The sequence below is a fragment of the Papaver somniferum genome, chromosome 9, assembly GCF_003573695.1.
Source record: "Papaver somniferum cultivar HN1 chromosome 9, ASM357369v1, whole genome shotgun sequence".
Lineage (NCBI taxonomy): Eukaryota > Viridiplantae > Streptophyta > Magnoliopsida > Ranunculales > Papaveraceae > Papaver > Papaver somniferum.
This window is the reverse complement of record NC_039366.1, coordinates 64,635,604-64,650,865: the sequence shown is the minus strand read 5'-3', so window position 1 is coordinate 64,650,865 and position 15,262 is coordinate 64,635,604. Positions and strand designations below refer to the sequence as shown.

The window sequence follows — 15,262 nt, the reverse complement described above, 5'->3', positions numbered from 1 at the left end:
TCCATACTGGACGGACTAACAACAGGCATGCTGATTGCCTAGCAACTCTCGCCTCCAAGCTGCAATTCGAAGGAGCACAGAAAACGATCACTGTACAAGACGTACGGTATCATCAACTTGGCTCACTCAGATCGAAGACATTCCAGCGAACGATTGGCGAGCACCCATCATTCATGAATTGAGCAGCTCTATTTCAGAAGGCCAAGTCAGCCTCAAGGAATTGAAAAAACTACTTCTTGCTTCATGGAGGGCTATACTATCGAAACCCTGATGGATCTCTATCACGATGTCTTGGGAGCGACGAAGGGAAGAACTCAAGCGCATACATGAGGAAGTCTGTGGGCAAACGTTAGTGGTAACACTTTACAGAAAGCTTCAAAGAATGGGGTACTACTGGCCATCCATGGAGACTCAATCGAGAGCTTTACAAGGATCTTGTCCTGATTGCCAAACACCTCCTCATCACTTGGAGGTTTTGACGATCCACCACACTGGGGACTGGAGGGAGCCTTACATCAAATACCTCCGGGACAACGAACTACCACTGGAAAAGAAGCAAGCAGTCAAACTCATTCAGAAAGCTAAGAGATTTGTCCATCTCGATGGGATCTTATACCGCAAAAGCTTTGGTGGAAATTTACTAAGGTGCTTAGCCGAACATGAAATCCCTACAATCCTGAAGGAAGTACATGATGGAGAACATCAAGGAAAGAAGAAACTATTTCTTCAAATTCATGAGAAATATTATTGGCCAACCATGGAAGATGATGCACGCACACGTTCAGAGGTGTCACCAATGCCAAACTCATGGTAATCTCATCCACACTCCTTGTCTCCCATTGAATTCTGTGAATAGTCGTGGCCTTTCTACAGCTGGGGACTAGATATCATTGGGAAGATCAATCCAGCATCTTCAAAACAACATGAATACATCATCACTGCGACAGAGTACTTCACCAAGTGGGTCGAAGCTATTCCTCTTCGAAGCACCACTGGAGTTACGATTGCCGCCTTCATCAAAGAGCACATAATATGCAGATTCGGAGTTCCTAAGCATATCATCACAGATAACGGAACTCCTTTTGCCAATCAAGATGTTGAGAAGCTGCTCAATAAATATGGGATCAAACAAATCTTCTCCACGCCTTACTATCCACAAGGAAATGGTCAAGCAGAAAGTACCAACAAGACTTTGGTCAGGATTATCAGTCGGACGATTCATGACAATCCTCGATCATGGCATGAGCAATTACCCATGGCTCTATGGGCTTACAGAACTGCACCAAGGAGCTCGATCGGTACTTCGCCATATTCCCTTGTCTATGGAGCCGATGCCATACTTCCAGCAGAAATCAAAGTTCCCTCAGCCAGGATTGCATCCAGTGGTGTACAATGGGATGAGGCCGAAATCTCCAGATCAAGAATCGCTGAGCTAGATATGCTGGAATCAAGGAGACCAAGGTGGAAAAATATGTGGAAGCTTACAAACAGAGATCTCCAGAGCCTACAACAAAATGGTAAGACCTCGAACATTTCAAGTAGGAGATTTGGTATTAAAGACGGCAAAGCACATTCAACAAGACATGTCCGCTCCTAAGTTCTCTCCTAAATGGGAAGGGCCATATGTTGTTATCAAAGCAGTGTCTAGCGGATACTACAAAATTTTAGCAATCAATGGAGGAAAGGAAGGAAACATCATCAATGGCAAATGGCTCAAAGCTTATTATGCCTGATCCATGAAACAAACTACCTCTTCATCATTTCAAGCATTTTCAAAAATGTAATTTCATTCCTCCAAAGAGCACGAATGCTCCTTTGTTCATTAAACATTTCAAAATGAGCAAAATTCGTTCATACCATGATCAACTGTTTCACCTAACTAGAAACTCAGATTTACTCAAAAAACAACAACCACAAATGCTCACTCAGAGCAAACCATCCAGCAACGGATAATCCCTGTAAGAAGCCTCGTCAAGCTTCTTCTGAAAAATCTTGGTCTTTGCCTTCAAGTCTTCGACGCTTTCTCAACCCTTGCTGACTCCAGAGCCAGTATCCTCTCCTCATCCAGTAAAGCTGCATTCATGGAAATTGCATCAGCAGCCTCTGCGCCTTATGAACCTTGATTATCTCAAGACGACGACGGAGCCAGCTTACATTGAATCGCAATATCTCACAATTCGAGATCATTTCATCCCATTGGTGCAGCTCATGGTTTTTGACGTCTCGCAAGTGCATCTGATTCATTTCCTCGATGATCGGCAATAACCCCGCTACCGTGGTTAAAAGGGTTGGAAGAAAACCTTTCCACACTTCTGGTGGCAATGTGACCATACTTCTTCCAGATCTTGGTGTACAGAGATACATGACATTTGGGAACCACGAATCCGCCGACCATTTCATTGTCTGGGAAGGTATTAATCAATGGGGCTTCGAATAAAAGTCCAGCGGTTGGGTATTCACGAGCATGGACACCGTCTCCGGTCTCCACGGATCCTACAGAATCTTCACATGCCTGGTTACTGCTTTCCTCAACCTCAACCACGGTCACGGACTTTCCACTCTTTCTTCGTCTAGCATCGACGACGACACGGACATCCGCCTACGATGAAACGAAGAGTGTTAATCCCGGGACTCAGTAAATCTCAAGAGTCATAGGTTTACTTACAGACGATCCAGCTTCAGCACGAGCCGATCCATACCGGGCAGGAGCTCTAACAGTCCGCTTAGGCCTTGCATTATGAGGAGTAGCATTCTTCTTACAGTCCTACGACAAATCATTTCTTGTGATCAACAATCGAACAGAGACAAGAAAGAGAGAAGAAGAAGAAGTGTACAACTTACTGAGATAGACGTTGCATTTCACGCTTCGACTGAAGATCATCTTGAGAAGAAATGCTATTGCTCGACATGACGGCAAGAGGTAGGATCAAAACTTCTCTGCACGATGAAACTGACTCAGGAATGGAAGAAATATTTGCGTGGATCATAGATTTGGAGTCTTGGATATATATATCAGGCGATAGTATAGTCAACTCAGTTACGAGTTTCACTGAAACCCTAGGCTTCAAAGATCGATACCGAAGACACGGAGGAAAATAACACACTGGGGACTGAACATCACGGGTCAAAGGATAGGCCACGGCCTTGTACACGTCATGAATTCTCGGCCGTGTGTTATGTTACTTCTCATGAAAATCGACAAGTCATGATGAATTTGGATATATGGACATGGTCCATGTCATGGATTAGAAGAAATCGACGTTAACAAAATGTTCATCATTCAGAAGAAAAGTCTAATTGAAGTAAAGTCGTTTAAACAGTCAAAAGAAAGATATCCACTATGAAGACTAAAAAGGGAATGCTCTACCATCTACAAGAAGATGGAAGTAAAACTATCGTCGGACTCTCGGAATCATCTTCTTCAGAGTCACTGTCAGGATCATTGGTGAAGTCCGGTGGACGGAAGATAACATCATCATCTGAATCCGAATTATCTTCTGCTGCAGCTTCAGCTTCAATTTTCTTCATCGTCCTCCGATGCTCTTTTCATATCGATCAGGCTTAATGTAACGCTCGGATGGTTCCCATGTGATCTCTCCTTCAGAAGCATCAGCATCAGAATCAGAAGGCACCCCATCCAAGAATTGACGCTTCTCCTCAACCCTCTGTCTCTTACGCCGGGTGCGATCTTTTTCACGTTGACGGGCATCCTCCTTTTTGTCTTCAGCTTTTTCTTTTCGAGTTCAGCAAAAGAGACTCTTCGCTACCCAAAGGAACATTAGGCTTCCCCTTCTGGGTAACCCTAGCCTTCGATTTCGCTACAGGAGCGTCGGAATCCTCATCAGAAGAGCCAGAGGAAGAAGAGGAATACCAGTAATCGTAATTGTTGTTACTGTTGGTCGACATTTTCTGGAACCGGAAGATCAAAGATTACTACATGTAAACAAACCAACATCAGCAAAAAATGGTAACTCTTAACTCTTACCTTTTATACTTCCACTAACAATAGTGATAGTAATACTAGAGTTAACACCTCAAAATCGTTCGTCTCTTCGAAAACTGCAAAAAACGAAACTTTATTAATTTCGAAACTGATTTTTCAAATCACGGACACAATTTTCATAATGTGAACATTCACACAACTGACCTATGAAGTTTACAACAATAAAATATTTCATCATAAATATATTGTCTATCTTCGAAGGTTCCTCAAAACCCACGTTTCTGGTTTTTCGAAAAAACAGCAATTAATGCAACTTGCATACATAAACTCTCAAGGATTTTATTTAATGAAAACAAACTCATGAAAATAAAATATATCATCATATTTTGCACAATATATGTCACGGATGCATATACATATATAAAAAAAAAAATTATTTTTCCTTCGTATCGTCGTTATTTGTCTTTAAGACGAAGGTTTATTTCAAAAAATATTGTGGAAGCTCACATCTCATATATATGATAAAGTTTTGTATTTACATGAAAGCTCATAAGAAATAAATTTTTATCACTGAACACAAGTTCATCATACATATTTTCCTTCGTGTCATCATTATTTGTCTTTAAAACGAAGGATTTTTCCAATTTCATGAAAATTCACTTCTTTTATAATGAAACCTTGGTATACATGAAAGCTCATACACTAAGTTTTATCACTGGACCTAGGTTCATATTAAAAAAAAATCTCTCCTAAATCAGGGATTATAATTAGTTTTCAAAACTAACGATCGAACGAACATACGTTTTCAAAAACGAGGGTTTTTTCATAATACTCACACTAATATACACACATGTATATAAATTCATCATGATCAAAGCATGAACAACTCATGAGGATCATAAACATCAGAAGACAAAAAAAAAAAAAAAAAAAAAAAAAAAAAAAAAAACGTACCTAGGAGCGCCGGCCGGAAATTGGCCGACGACGGCAGGTGGTGGTCCGGCGGCGGCGGGAATCTTCTTCTGCTGGCGTGAAGATGAACAGTTGATCAATAGCTGGTAGTGAGTTAAAAAAAGAGAGATTAATCCCTTTTATATCAATTTTATTTCCAAAACCTAATTTTCTAAGGATTTCCTTATTGGGCCCGACCCGCGAATCCTAATCGACCACGGACTCATCATCCAAACCAGCGGTTCAACACCAATTTATGCTCATCAAACGATGATCCAATCATGACATTGAAGCCTTCATCAAGTCGTGGTTTGCTCATGCTCTCTAAATCCGGTAACATCTCAACTTACGACTAAGTTCAATTACTGGTATTATTATTTATGGCTGGAAAATCACCATTTAATGCTGACTGAGGAACACAGCCTTCCTAAGTAAGCAGGGGACTTAATGTAGATGGTGGATTTTCGACAAAGGCTAAAATTTTAAACTCATAATTATACGAAGCTCTGATTCAGCAATCGGACGCGAGTATTGAGACACGACTCTCTCATCGAATCCTCAACGGAGAGTACTTTCTCTCAGAGTACATGTAGATATGTAGTCTCACGACTGGACAACAACATATCTCATGAATACTGAATACTTTCAATGATTATTTATATATAGCATCACGAGATGGACGGCTCCTAGACAGCTTGCTCTGCTAGTATAGAGCGATAACGTCTTCAGGAACAAACAACAAGTTTACCCTGACTATATAAAGGATATGACTTACCGGCAAGCTCGTATCAGGATAATTAATGCTCCTAGACAGCTTGCTCTGCTAGTATAGAGCCACAAAATTAATTATTCCTAATTATAATCGCTCCTATTCCATGGTCGAATCCACGACCGGTTCCATGGAATGACAATAACAATTGTTCTGATTCTATGATCGAATCCACAGCTTGATCTCATAGAATAGCAATAAATATATATTATCTCATTACTCTGATTTCATGATCGAATCCACAACTGGTCTCATAAATGGTAATAGATAAACCTTAATTACTCCGATTCTATGGTCGAATCTACGATCCCATGGAATGGTAATGCTCACTTTATTATTCTGAATCCGCAGTTGAATCCTCAGCTGATCCTATGAATTAATAATAAACATCTTATTACTCAGTTTTGTGAATTATTCTCCATTGAATTCCACAATTAGTAATAAATAATCAACAACCGGGAGTCTGAGCTACCTCTAAGTAAGCCCCGATTCAAATGGTGAAGGTGTATTCAAAGATGATACACTAACAGTCACCGCACGAACGAGTATTTCAAAATACAACGAAACGATGAACCTATGCAAAATAGAGAAGAAAATAATAAATAATTCAAAATATTGACCAGGGTGCTAGGAGCACGGACACACGACCGACCGACCATGTCGTGGTCAATCCCACGCCAGTTTTATACTTTTATTGCATTTTTATTATTTTCCATGATTTGATGAAAATTCTCTCATTTTATCAAATATCCTTCGTCTCGAGGAAACTCCTCGGTTTCATGGTACTTCCATAAATCCATAAAAAATAATATAAAATTAAGGAAAGGAGTGTGGGGCGTAACCATTGGCCAACCGGCCATGCCTTGGTCCCAACCGGCCCCACACCCACGGTTCCTTATTATTTTATTACTATTATTATTATTTCTCTAATTTCATGAAAAAACTCCTTGATTTCATGGTATTTTTGCACAAATCATCAAATAATAATAAAATAATATAAATTATGAAAACTTGTGGGACCGGGCCGTGGACGGCCAGCCATGCCGTAGTCGGTCCCACACGCCCCTTTGTTTTATTATTTTATTATTAGTTTTCCTTGAATTCATCAAATTCCTTGATTTCATGGTATTTCTCTCAAATTAGGAAAAATTCCCTCAAATCATCAAAAATACCTAAAAAATATTAAAAATTATGAAAACTCGTGGCACCGGGCCCAAGCTGGCTGACCATGCCTCCACGGTCCCACATGCCCTTACTTTTATTATTTTAATATTTTTTGCTTCACTGAACTCATGAAAACTCCTTCAGTTCATGGAAACTCCCTAAATTCATCAAATTTCTCAAAATTCATGAATTTTTCATAAAATCATTATAAAATTAGGGAAACTTGTGGGACCGGGCCCTGGCCGGCCGGTCATGCCTTCCACGGTCCCACGCGCCCTTGTTTTATTATTCTAATATCTTTTGCTTCCTTAAACTCATGAAAACTCCTTCAATTCATGGAAACGCCCAAAATTCATCAAATTTCTCAAAATTCATTAATTTTTCATGAAATCATCAAAATATTATAAAATTAAGGAAAAGGCACCACAGGACCGTGGTAACGACCGTCCGACCATGCCTTGACCACGGCGGTCCCACGCCTCCTCATTCCTTATTTTATAATTATTTTTCATCATCTCATGTTGTTTTTCCTCAGTTTCGTCGAAACCCTAATTTTGGCATATTTTCGCGAATAATGCTCAATTGCACGCCAGAAAATATCAAAATTCTCAGGACTGGGACGCGGACGCCTTGAGGACACGAGCACGCTATCTTGACCGACCAAGATTGGCTCTTTGGCTCACGGAAGCCGGTCCCATCAATTTTCACAGTTTTGACCTAATTGCTCGTATTAGGTCCAAAACTCTCCCAAAAACTTTGGATTTTCATGAAGTGATCGTCAGGCGGTCACGGGATAACCCATGGAAGGTTTCATGACTCCATGGTCGGTCCCTCGCCTCGTCATAATTAATTAGGTTTTCTCACCTAAGGCTCAGACGAGCATTTTTTGAATAAATGATTAAACCAACATTTAATCATTCTTCCACCAACAAATCGTCAACTCTTCAGGAGTTCTTTGTATTTGCTCACGTGAGCATATGGACACTACATGGTTGATCCACCGTCCCATGTATTCTCTCCCTCCTTCGTCCTATGGTTGAAATTCTGACAACCATGAATTGATCATGAATTGATCAAATTAGGATTTCTGAATCCAAGGATCATCATTCCAGATTCCAACCTTAATAATTTTACGACGGCCTCATGGTCATTAATTTCATTAACTATGCTCGGTTCAACGACCAGAATTCTAATTAATATTTTTGGTACACTTCCAATAATCCATCAGATGAGCAACACATGCTCAGACGATCAAATATTCAACAATTCATCACATGAGCAGCACTGGCTCAGATGAGGAATATTTGCTCAATATTGGTTCAACAATCAATATTCAATCCATCGAATAAGAAATACTTGCTCACTTCATCGTAAGAACTATACCTCTGCCTCATGACATGTTCAATTCATGAGTTTCAGAACATCATGTTCAACTCAACGACTACATGGACTCATCGTCCCATCAAACCATGAAGTCATCAATTGACTAACAAACCACGAGACGTCAATCGTGTCACTTGGGGGGATATCACTTAGGGTTTTTGGTCTGGCGGCCTACGGCACGTGTGTTCAAACACATGATGGAATGTGAGCAAGTCGTGCAATCAGTTGAAGGAATTCACGAGGTAGTGGGTGGAAAATTGACCAAGTCTCCACACGTTGAGCAACTGGTTTCAAACACGATCTCCACTTCCCCACTCCTTGATTCCATCAATTGTCACACTTCATGGAATCATGGTGTCTACAATTCTAGCAGTATAAATAAGTCTCTGAATCATGATTGAATCATCATCGGTATCATCAATCTCACGTCAAACTGACAACACGAAATCATCAACTCATCAATTGAGCAACTACTCTCAATTGAGCAATTTCAATCACTCAGAGCTTATTGCATTCGGAATTCACACACCACAATCTTTGATTACCATTGATTGCGCACATTTCTCAGCTTCCCTCCTACAGATCAACCCATCCTCTCTTGTGACCGAATTTACTCTGGAACGGTCATTGTCTTGATTTAGGCCGGAGTACTACAGATTGGTCTCTCGAATCTAAAGAACCCCCTTTGCAGCGGTGCATCTGTGTGAGGTTTAACATTTCGCTCGGTCCGAGGAGTCTCCTCCATACGGTCGTCTCCTCAATTCCTTAAAAACCAGCAAATCGTTTTTCCCCATCTAAAATTATCAATTATTCTGCGCATATCAATTTCAAATTTGAGAAAACCCACAGTAACATTAGTCCAATAGATAAGGCGAGAAAGAAAATCACCTCTTGGGACTTTGGTTCGATAAGTCGAGTTACCGATCTTCAAAGAGATTGAATCCCTAAACCATCATTTTAGGCCCCGAAGAATAAAATTGTCTCAAGAAAACATTCCGAGAGATGTGAACAGTTGTGGATGAAGAATAGAAGTGAAGTGGGAGGATAAGGTTTTCGTTCGATTCATTATTTACGACGATGGGAAGAAAACATTCCAGAGATGAGAAATGGGGGCAGTTATGGGGAGCAGTTGGGAGTAATGGGTGGTTTCGATCGTGTATGGGAAGTGTAAACATAGTATTTTTCTTTACTTAGTGTGGAGCCCAAATGAATGAGAGAGCTCTGTTTCTCAATACTTGCACATAAATTGTCCACATCAGCTTTTTGTGGGGCCAAAATGAAGGAGAATCAAGTATTGAGTTTCAATTATCATCTAGTTAGACAGATGTTCAATATTCACGGTAAAATTAGAAAACAAATTATTTTAATTTGTTTTAATGTTTGTAGCATTAAAAAGGGTGTATTACCTGCCTTAAATGTAGTAATAAGGCTTTAAACATTAATATAATCATTATTATCATCAAATAAGAACGTGGAATAATGATTATTAAGCATTCCATGTAACTTTGAGGTCCCGAGGTTAATTCTTTCCCTTCAAATATTTTTATGTGATTATTTTCGCTTCAAACATTTGGTTGAATTAGGTTGACCCAGTCAACACTCGATTGACTAACACGAGTCTGAAGAAAAACGAGTCGGACTTGATCAAGACTCGGTTGACTAACACGAGTCCGAAGAAAAACGAGTCAATGTCACGATTCAACTCGATATATAAATTTTGAGTACGAGTCTAAAAACATTGTCGATACAGAAGACACCAACAACAAATATTTCTAATAGAGCGAGTAAGATGAAAACCCAAATTAATATAGGCCAATTCTGTCACATGAAAACCAAGTTAAGTTATACCGGTTATCTTTGTTACTTTTACTATAAAATCGTTTAATTTTACTATGTATACTTCTTTTCCCATGTCATCACTATGATTTTGATAAGATCCTTGAAAAGTGATTGGGTTTATGCATCCTATCATTTTTATTAATTATAGATTTATTATTCGAGTGGGATGTGTTACTTCTGATCCAGCCAAGACCATTTAATTTAGTAAAATCGGGTAGGAACGATAAGTAACATTTGTTTGAATTGGTCATGTAACTGTTGGTTGAATTGGTTATGTAACTGTGTTGTTAAGTATCTTGACCTGTGGTCTGTCTAAATATACATGTTGTCTGTATAAACCCTTTATAGCTGTTGAAAATCTTTGAATTTGTCCTGTAACCGATTCCGGTTTTAAATTAGAGTACTGTAATGAATCTCTTTAAATCTTGCCTCTTTCTCGAAAAACAAAAAAGAGATATTTTGTAAAAAGGTCGGAACTTTATTGTCTAATTAGGATCTGGGTCGTAGAACACGCAGTTGGTGCGTTAGGGTCGTAAACTAATCAAAGACTGTTAAAATTTAGTTACTTGGCTATTTTTATTTTGCAAAAATCCCTGACCATCAGTTGACTAGCTTCGACGATATAATACCGTTAGAGTTTATATAGCTCTCGTCCTTTTCCATCTTCTTCCAATGAAAATTGGATATTTCCCATGAAATCAGAAATCCCCAAATCGATCCGAAATATTGAGTTGAATCGGGAGGAAAACAAGCGGGACAAACTAAATTTGACAAAGATACTGTATTAAATAGAAACAAGTTAAAGAAACAAGATTTCAAATTCATCAAGTTAGTCCACAGAGAAAATAAACTAAAAATTGCAACCTAATTTTTTTTTTCAAGATGGAGCCCTACCCCAATTTTATAGAGTGTTCTTCGTCTTCATCAATTAAATGTAATGATCCGTTAAGAGGTCAGTAATTATTCAATTTAAATAAGATCCCCCAATACTTCCTCCTCCGTCACAATTGCTCCATTAAATATTGTCATTCTGAACCTGTATGCTTAAGAACCATTGACAAGATGCACTAATTTCGACCACTACATACACATTCAACTGGTGATTGAATCAAAATCTAATCTAGGAGTTTTTGGAGAGAGAAAACGCAAAGAAGCTTCACATTAAGTTCTGTGATTTTTTATTAAAATTTTAGCTAGCCCTTAATTTTCCTCGCGTCATTAGGGGCCACTCGAAAAGAATTAGACGTCACACTAAAAGACAAAAAAAGTCACCCAAGCGTAATAAGTGGTCATCCCTTAACCGAGTAAGCCGTATTGGCAAAACTACCCTTCTACAATCGGAAGTTAAGGACACAAATTAACTTCTGATTGTAGTTGTTCAATCCTCGACGTGCCAAGGATCGATGATGGTTCGGTGGTGGTTCCAAAGTGGTCAGTGCATATGGTTTGGAGTTTTTGGCCGATGAACATTCGGAGGTTATATCCTTAACTTATCATCTGATTGTAAAAATTCCAAAAAATACAAATTATGAGTTTTTTCAAAAATCAGAATTTTGGGCCACTCTACATTCGGAAGTTTAGCAAACCAAATATCTCCCGATTATGGTGGTTCCGAGGCTCATGATGGCTCCAGATGCCAAGGCTCATGGTGGTTCCAAGGTAGTCAGTGTATATGGTTTGGAGGTTATGGACAATACATATTCGGAAGTTGGGTATTTTACCTGACTTCCGATTTATAACAATTCCAAAACCACCAAACATTAGTTTTTTTCGAAAATCAGAATTTTGGGCCACTCTACATTCGGAGGTTTAGCAAACCAAATATCTCCCGATTATAGTGGTTCCAAGGCTCACAATGGCTCAAAATGCCAGGACTCGTGGTGGTTCCAAGGTGGCCAATGCATATGGTTTGGAGTTTTTGGCCGATGAACATTCGGAGGTTATATCCTTAACTTATCATCCAATTGTAAAAATTCCAAAAAAATACGAATTATGCATTTTTTCGAAAATCAGAATTTTGGGCCACTCTACATTCGGAGGTTTAGCAAACTAAATATCTCCCGATTATGGTGGTTCCAAGGTTCATGATGGCTCGAAATGCCAAGGCTCGTGGTGGTTCCAAGGTGGCTAACGCATATGGTTTGGAGTTTGCGTCCAAGGAATATTCGGGAGTAAAAGCTTTTACTTAGCTTCCGAATGTAACAATTCCAAAAAAACCAATCATTAGTTTTTTTTCGAAAATCAGAATTTTGGGCCAATACACATTCGGAAGTTTGTCAAGCCAAATATTTCCCGATTGTTACAATCGGAAGCTAAGTAAAAACTCTTAATCCCGAATGTAAAGTGGCCACAAAATCCAAGCCATTACGTTTTGCCTCCTTGCACCCACCTTGGAACCACCAAGAGCCTTGGAAATTCGAGTCTTGCACGTAGTATAATCGGGAGTAAAATATTTTACTTAGCTTCCGAATGTAACAATTACAAAATCTCCAAAGATTAGTGTTTTTCGAAATTCAGAATTTTGGGCCAATATACATTCGGGAGTTTGTTACACTCGGAAGATAAGTAAAAGCTCTTACTCCCGAATGTAAAGTGGCCACAAAATAAAAACCATATGCATTGACTACCGTGGAACCACCAACGAACCACCATGGAGTCTTGGCATGTCGAGGCTTGAACCACTACAATCGGAAGTTAAATTATGTCCTTAACTCCCGAATGTTCATCGGCGAAAAACTCCAACCCATATGCATTGGCCACCATGGAACCACCACCGAACCACCATGGAGTCTTGGAACGTCGAGGATTGAACCACTACAATCGGAAGTTAATTTGTGTCCTTAACTTCCGATTGTAGAAGGGTAGTTTCGCCAATACGGCTTACTCGGTTAAGGGATGACCACTTATTATGCTTAGGTAACCTTTTTTGTCTTTTAGTGTGGCTCCTAATTCTTTTCGAGTGGCCCCTAATGACGCGAGGTTAATTTGCCCGGTTAAGTTTTTAACTCGGTCAGGATATCATGTCATTTATCTATTTTATAAGGGCATTTTCGTAAACAAGTTAGACGGTCAAAGTTAGTCTTCGACCCTAACGCATCAATTGCATCTTTTACTATCCTGACCCTAATTAAGTAATAAAGTTATGACCCTTTTACAAAATAACTCAACAAAAAATTAGAGAAAATTGACATATTTTTCTTACTAAAATGTAGGTATCCAGTTCAAAGTAATTGAAAAAAATTCATATTATTTTTCTTACTATAATGTAACGTCCAGTTCAAAGTCTCACATATCAGTTCCACTTGTAATCTATAAAATTCTCGAACACGGGTTTGCTATCTATCATGGCTTACAGCTGTTAGTTAATACTAGATTTGTGTCCGTGCTACGCACCGAGCATTTTTCTTCTTCTTTTAATTTGGTGTGCCCGGGGTTTTTGCCCCGCTCCGTGATGGTGCATTACTGACTTGCGCGGGGCTTCGCCCCGTCCCGGGACGATGCATTTTCGACTTAGTGTGCACATAGTCTCGGCTCGCCCCGTGGCGATGTATTTTCGATTTGGTGTTCCCCGTGGCGATTGATTTTCGATTTGGTGTGCCTAGGCGAATACATTAAATAGGTGGAGAAAGATAAGAAATATGTGCGTATTTAATCGAATTTTTCCTTCTATTTTCCCAGATATTTATTTTTTTCTTCTGGCTTTCAGAAAAAATATGAGTATATTTTTCTTTCTTGTATATATATTAATTTGGAAAAAAGAGGCGTAGCATGAGAATATAAAGATGTTGCACCAGTTCATGGTAAGCTGGACAAATTAGTTGTCTTACAAAAATATCGGAACATATAACCTCCATGCTTCCAAAATTAAAAGTAAGGTTAATCATCGGTCCGTGCTGAGAGCCATCACATCTGCTCAGCAAAGGTTGAAGCTTTACAATAAGGTTCCACCCAATGTTTTGGTTCTATATACTGGGACCGTTGTGACTGATGATGGGAAAGAAAAGAAGGTGACTTATGACTTTGAGCCTTTCAAGCCCATCAATGCGTCGTTGTATCTTTGCGACAACAAATTCCACACAGAGGCTCTCAATTGACTATATGAGTCTGATGATAAGTTTGGTTTTATAGTGATGGATGGGAACGGGAGCCTTTTGATACGTTAAGTGGAAACACACGTGAAATTCTTCAGAAATTCACTGTTGATCTTCCTAATAAGCATGGGCGGGGAGGACAATCAGTTCTGCGTTTCGCTCGTCTTAGAACGGAGAAATGTCACAACTATGTGAGGAAGACGGCTGAGTTAGCTAGGCAGTTCTACATCAATTCAGCAACCAGTCAGCCAAGTGTCTCGGGGTTGATTATCGCTGGGTCTGCTGATTTGAGTCAATCTGGATGTTTGATCCTCGTTTGCAGGATAAAATATTGAAGGTTGTGGATGTTTCTTGTGGTAGTGAAAATGGGTTCAATCAAGCAATTAAATTCTCTTCAGAAATTCTTGCCAATGTGAAGCTTGTCCAAGAGACGCGTTTAATTGGAAAGTACTTTCAGGAGATTGAACAGGACACAGGGAAGAAGTATGTCTCTGGTGTCAAAGATACACTAAAGGCATTGGAAACTGGAGCCGTGAATTGTGTGGGAAAATCTGGATATCAGCCGATACGTTCTGAAGAATAGCATTACGGGTGAGACTACGATCCATCGTAGTAAACAACAACATGATATCAATCAAAGCCGATTAACATTAGGTTCATAAGGATTAGTTGCCCATATCTCCATCAGATTGGGAATTAAAACGTTTTTGATTTTACCATTGACAAAAACAGTCAAAACAGGAAACCAATGACAACAAATTATATGTTGCCAAGTGTCCTCACTAAAACTCTCGTTTCACAAAACTCAAAAAGGGACTATTTTGGTCAATGGGAAGTGAGGGTTTCCTTATCGTTTAATGTAAGAGCTTTATTTGTCTAGGCCTTTAAGTCTTTAAATGGCATTCATTCATTAGTTATTATGGCTTTCGCATACGATTTACAATTTTAAAAGGTTCCTTGTTTAGGGCATACATGAAAATTTTCAGGCATATCAGATAAGGAAGGAAAAATAAACAACTCATTAGATAGTAATTTTAAAAATCCCCATATAGTTTCATTAATGGTAAAACCACTATTATTCATATTTTTCTTGTAGTCTCTTTTTTTAAAGAAGTTTATTTA

The 15,262-nt window shown here is 39.1% G+C and overlaps 1 pseudogene; it reads left to right on the top strand.

Moving 5' to 3' along the window:
- Nucleotides 1–11,904: 11,904 nt before the first annotated feature.
- LOC113312040 lies at nt 11,905–14,802 on the top strand (annotated as a pseudogene).
- The last annotated feature ends 460 nt before the right edge of the window (nt 14,803–15,262 follow it).